At 44.3% G+C, this 6,000-nt stretch overlaps 1 protein-coding gene across 5 annotated transcripts in view; it reads right to left on the reverse strand.

Annotated features, from left to right (window-relative positions):
* SENP5 (SUMO specific peptidase 5) overlaps positions 1-3,710 on the reverse strand; it is a 38,959-nt gene extending 35,249 nt beyond the window's left edge. For all 5 annotated transcript variants that reach the window (XM_007115225.3, XM_007115227.4, XM_028492595.2 and 2 more), the window contains exon 1: positions 3,542-3,710. The gene's annotated coding sequence lies outside the window, so the exon portion shown is untranslated. The remainder of the gene's footprint in view (positions 1-3,541) is intronic.
* Positions 3,711-6,000: the final 2,290 nt, after the last annotated feature.

Below are 6,000 nucleotides of genomic sequence, written 5' to 3' on the forward strand. Positions count from 1 at the left end.
AGAATAGCTGCTGTGTAGTGAATAAACAGGGGAGAGGTTATCCGTTATCCGCTCCCCCCTCCAAAATGAGACAGAATGAATGGTTTGTAGTAGGAAACAAGATTAAAAACAAAACAAAAATAAAAAATATTGCCCATTGGCATCAGAGGACATGAATGAACCATAAAAAGGTCCAGATTGAGAATTGGAGACTTGTACATTTATGGTACCTACTGGTGATAGGTACATTCAGCTACCACACATAAAGTAGATTAAGTTAAATATCCAACTTTGGTCTCAAGTCCTTACAGAGAAGACTGCCTCAAGGACAAGCAAGTGACTTCTAAACTCCACTTCTCACTGGGTCTTCAAGTTGTCGCTACCCCCCCTCTGCCTTTGTTTCTACGTTAAATCCGTAGTATCAGTTTACATTAAAATTGTGAACCCTGGGTTCCCATTTATCCTTTCTCAATACCTCTCCTTGAAAAGTGTATTCTGTCAGAATCTGAAATTCAACAATTTTTAGGTTTCAGAATTAAGGCATTTCAGACACAAAATTTAAAAATTTAGAGGAACTTCTCTGGTGGTCCAGTGGTTAAGACTCCACGCTTCCAATGCAGGGGGCTCGGGTTCAATCCCTCGTCAGGGAACTATGATCCCACATGCCACACGGCTCGGCCAAAAAAAAAAAAAAAAATTAGAGACTCAGTGACTTGGTTTTTCATCTTAAACACATACCATATGTCTCTCTAGATTCTGAATTTATAGATTACCTCTCTGTTAACATGGCTTTGTTAATCAGTGAATTCAGAATGCCCTGTGTCATCTGGTTTTGGAAGTTAACATGCTATAAACAGGGTCATTTTTAAAAAGAAAATAATTCAGCATCTTCCTTTAAAGGATTTGTGATGTACGGTCCATTTCTGGCTCTATTACTAACACAGCCTTTTCATCGTTTCAGTGATTCTTATTCAAAGAATAATTTGCTAATGAATATATCTCCCCAAAAGAGAATGTTCAACTCTGCCTGATGATCTATTACCTTAAGAATGCTGAAAATATTAACCACCCCCCCCAAATCACGACATTTTCACTATAATGGGCAAGAAAAATACATATGAGGCACTGTTACTTCCTTATCAGTTGATCCTTTCTAGATATCTATCAAATTATTTAAATCAGTGGCACGGTACAATTAACCAAAAAAAGAAAAAGGGACTAAAAATTCAAGGACAAGCTTAAGGCAATACCAAGAGCCTCTGGTTAAATCAGGTGTTTATAAGGCAATTAGAGACTTTATAGGGCTTCTCTAACAGTTCTCAAATTGAGTTCCATAGGAAGCTGGCTAGTGATACAAAGTAAGAGGTCATGCATACCAGGATTGTGGGGGATGGTGGTGGAGAGAAACCTGTGGACAGTACAGTCGGTTTATGACAAGCCAGAACAAAAGCAAACATATTCTTTAACTGGAATTCTTCCATGGTTTATGAAGGCTTGGCATAAAAGTCTACTAAGAAACTGATTTATAAAGTGATATGGTCTTTATATAATTCTGCCAACAACAACAAAAAAAACCTAAGCAACATTTAGTAAAAAATTTTACTGTAAAATCTAATACTTTCATCAAAGAGCATTAAGGAGTCTAACTGCATAGGGAACTATGAAAACAGAATTACACAGAGCTACTGACAAATGACATTTTTCCCCTTCTGTGCTCTCAGAGCTACAAAACCTAAAATAGTACTATTGATTCAAGTAAGGTTATTTGTTAAGGAAAGGAAAAAAAAGAGAAAAAAATTTAAAAGGCATAGGCAACAAACTAATTGACACTTCACCTCTCTGAGCCTGTTTATAAACTAAAATCTGCGTTTTCAAATGGTGAATATCACATGAAAAGCTTTTTAAAAATCGCAAATACCCGGGTCCCATTTCAGATCTATTAAAGTAGTGTCTGGGCATCTGGGGTTTTAATTCCCCAACTGATTCTGATGTCCCTGCAGGTTTTGGAACCACTGGATTAGATGACCCTCAAGGTCCCTTCCGTATCCACGACTTAAAATTCCAAATTGACAATTCTGTGTCAAAGGAACTGAAGACTGCACTTTATCATGCTTCACTGAGCATCATCACACTCCAATGAGGGAAGGCAAGTATCCTTAATTTGTCTGACCAAGCAACTGTAAGAACAGGTGCTACTCACTCAAGTCACTGATTGCATCTCCCTTCTCCCCTCCCCAAACACTTCTCTTAGGGTCTACTTAAACTTCAGAGCACGGAATGGTCTTCTCTCACCAATATAGAGAAAGGTATCTCATCATATTAACTTAGAACTGTAATGTTCAGCCACTAAAAGGATTCAAGTCCCTATGTTTATTCGCTGAACATTTTCAATTAACATGAAATGCTTTAGAAGCAGAGGGAGTCCTCAGAAACGTGCAAAGAATTCCTTCTAAAGCAGGCCAAGGTGTGCATGAAGCCCCTCCCAGCTTTTCCCCTAGAAAGGGCCCACTAGACATACTGAGCATGAAGCAAAACTGATTTAGGTCGTCCCTCATACACCAATAATGTGTAATCAATACGCATGAGACCTGTGGGTGACTAGGAGGAACTGATTTCTTTCTAATGCTGCCCCACCCAAAGCAGAGACTGCAGTTAGCTTTTAACCACAAGATCCTAGTATCTCTTCTGGCACCCTTCTCCATACCAAGCGTAGTTATTCTGGGTAAAAGACATAATTAAGAACCTACCATTAAGGGTCCTGGGTATTCTTAAACCGACTTTAACCTGATTCCCAAAATACTACATGATTAACGTTCTGCTTTCTTCATTTCATTTAATTCTCCCAACTAATTTATATAGGTATAAGAAAGTTCCACTTTACATGGGTTAAAAATGTCTACACAAGATTAAAGCCACCACCAAGTGGCAGGCCAGGATTTCAATTCAGCTTTTCGAACTCCAGCTTTTCGAACTCCAAGTCCAAAACCCTTATCTCCGACATCCTCTCCGCATCCCTCCTCCCCCAAAAGAGTGGTCATACACTGTAACGGGGGTTGATACTGCCTAGCATAAACAGAAGGGAAAAACAGGCTTCCCACCGCCCAAATGTTCAATTGTACCATACCCGTTCACTAGAACAGGGTCCCAGGAGTGTGAGGATGGAACCAAAGGCAGGAAGGAAGCAGAATTTATTTGTCCGAACAAATAAAACCCCAAACGGCAGGAGCTGGAGGACCTCTACCAGCAGCTCTTCCGCTCAAAGATTCCCCCGGCTTCAGGAGGAGCGGCCGGGGGCGCTAGCCCTCTCCGCTTCTGCGTCGTACAGCTCGGACTGGCGAGAAAAAGGGGACACTGGTCCCTCGGGACGAGCTCCTTCCCCGCCCCCAGAAACGCACAACAGCGCCCGGGGAGAAATCCGCTGCCTCTGGTTCGGCTGTGGGGGAAGAGCAGCGTTCGAGGCCTCCAGGCCAGGGTGCTGAGCTGGCGCGCACTGGCGCGAGAATAGCCAGTCAGCCTGGTCCGTCAGTCATTCTCCGTATTTGACACCCGGGCTCCCGCTTACCTACTTCCCTCGCTGCCGGCACCTGCCCCGCCGTGGGTCCAGATACTGCGGCAGCTCGGACTGCGGCCCCGCCTTCGCCAGCTTTAGGGGAAAGCCCGTCAGCCAGCAGACGTCCGGCCTGCTTAGAGCGACCACGGCCGCCGAGCTTCCTCTGGAGCCACTGCCGAGAAGCCGGCGCTCACTTACAACGTCACCTCCTTCGATGCCCTTCCGCCTCAGCCCCGCCCGCGCCGCGTGCAGGGGGCGGGGAAGGGAAGCGAGGGCTCGGCGCTGGGGGCGTGGCCCCGCCTTCCCTCCGCTTCCGGCGGCGCACGCTCCCCCGCCCTCCCGGGATGTCTTCCTGAAGATCCGCGTCCCTGGCGTCAGGACTCCGCCTTTGGTCGCGGACCCGGCTCTTTCCTCGTGGCGCGTGAGGATTGTAGAAACTGCGATCTGAATATTGCAGAACGGGTTTGAGACTTTACAGCCTGCTCTCAAGTTTTTAACCCCCATAGGGCTAAGGCAAACCGCAGCTACTATACGGCGTCTCCCTCCGCTAATCCCTTCTCCCTTTGGTCAAAAGCGAAGGACCACATTCCTGCTCTGGCTGCACTTTGAGGCCTGGCCCAAGCTTTTCTTCTCTGGTTTTTCCGTGGTGATCTTTCCCCTTGGCATTGCGATGTGCCTCTATATCTCTGACCCGCCTCTCCTCAACTGAGAACACTTCCCCAGGAGGGCAGAACCTGGTCTTATTCACCATTGTAGCCCCAGCCAGCACCAAATAGTGACTGGCCTACAAGTGCTTAGTAAGTCTGTGCAATAAATCTATTATTCTCTTTCTGAACAAAGAGGAAAGTGACTTCAGTCTGATATGTTAAAGCACGATTCTTTCAACAAGCTTTTTTTTTTTTTTAATGTGAACATGAAGTAATATTTCTCTTGCAAGCCCTCAGTCTAATTGTGGAGAGACATACATAATTTTAATACGATATTCTGACAGGTGGAAAATATAATAACACCAGATTTATTGTGGAAGATGAATTCAATTTTGGCCATATTCGATTTTTGGAATAGAGTGGAGATGTATACTATGGAATACTAAGGGTGGGGTGCTGGGAGCCTTGTGCCCCAGGTACAAGCAATAAGGATGTGCATTGACTGTAAAGAAGGTTAAAAAATAATAAAACCTACTACAGTGTGGTTTGCTTTTAATCATCACACGTGTCAGCAAATTCTAACCAATGTCAGTGATAAAGTAGTCCTTTACAAACAAAAGCTTTTCTTGGTCTTCCTTATAAACAATTGCTGTAGTTACTGAGTTTTAATAGCATATGTGTAAGCTCAGCTTGGCACATTTCCTCAGTTTAAAAGTAAATCTTTTTGAGATTTCCACTTCCAGCCAAGATGGAATAAGAAATCAGATTTTACCCTTCCAACTGAAACAACTAAAAAACCAGACAATAAATATGAAACATTTTTTAATATCTGTTTATTTATTTATTTGGATGCACCGGGTGTTAGTTGCGGTACGCAAGATCTTCGTTGTGGCATGTGGGATCTTTTAGTTGGAGCATGCAGAATCTTTTAGTTGGAGTATGTGGGATCTTTAGTTGCGGCATGTGAACTCTTAGTTGTGGCATGTGGGATCTAGTTCCCTCACCAGAGATCGAACCTGGGCCCCCTGTATTGGGAGCGCAGAGTCTTAGCCACTGGACCACTAGGGAAGTCCCTGAAACAACATTAAAAAACATTTGACGTAAGGCGAAAAAGAATGGTGATCCCTGAGAGATGGACGATAAATGGGGCGAGCCCCCCCCAGATGCACCAGTTTACTGCCTGGCAAGAGTCTCCAGGACAGTCACAGGTAGGGGAAACCAAGAGGAGCCTGGTGGTCTCCTTGTGTTGAGGGGAAGAAGCAGGGAGACTGGGAAGGCCAAAGCAGCTAGAGTTCAGAGGAAAGAGTCCCCAGTGTAGAGACAGCTGCACAAAGAGAAAGTTCTAGCTGCTTTTTAATATTTTGTCTTGGTTGTTGATTTTCAGCCATTTGACTATTTTGTTCCCTACTGTGGTTTTCCTTTTATTTATCTGGCCTGGGTTTCCCTGAGCTTCTCTAATTTTGAGTTGACATCTTTCATCACTTTGGGGAAATTCTCAGCCATTGTCTCTTCGACTATTGTTTTTGCTCCATTCTCTTATCTCTGTTCCTCTGGGAGTCCAATTACATATGTAAGATTATTTGACCTTGTTCACCGTATGCTTTATACTATATATCATCTTTTTTTTGTCTCTTGACGTTTCAGTTTGAATGTTTTCTACTGACCTGTTTTTTTTTGTTTTTTGTTTTTGTTTTTTTGCGGTACGCGGGCCTCTCACTGCTGTGGCCTCTCCCGCTGCGGAGCACAGGCTCCGGACGCGCAGGCCCAGCGGCCATGGCCCACGGGCCTAGCCGCTCCGCGGCATGTGGGATCTTCCCGGACCGG

Source organism: Physeter macrocephalus, chromosome 1 (genome assembly GCF_002837175.3).
Source record: "Physeter macrocephalus isolate SW-GA chromosome 1, ASM283717v5, whole genome shotgun sequence".
Lineage (NCBI taxonomy): Eukaryota > Metazoa > Chordata > Mammalia > Artiodactyla > Physeteridae > Physeter > Physeter macrocephalus.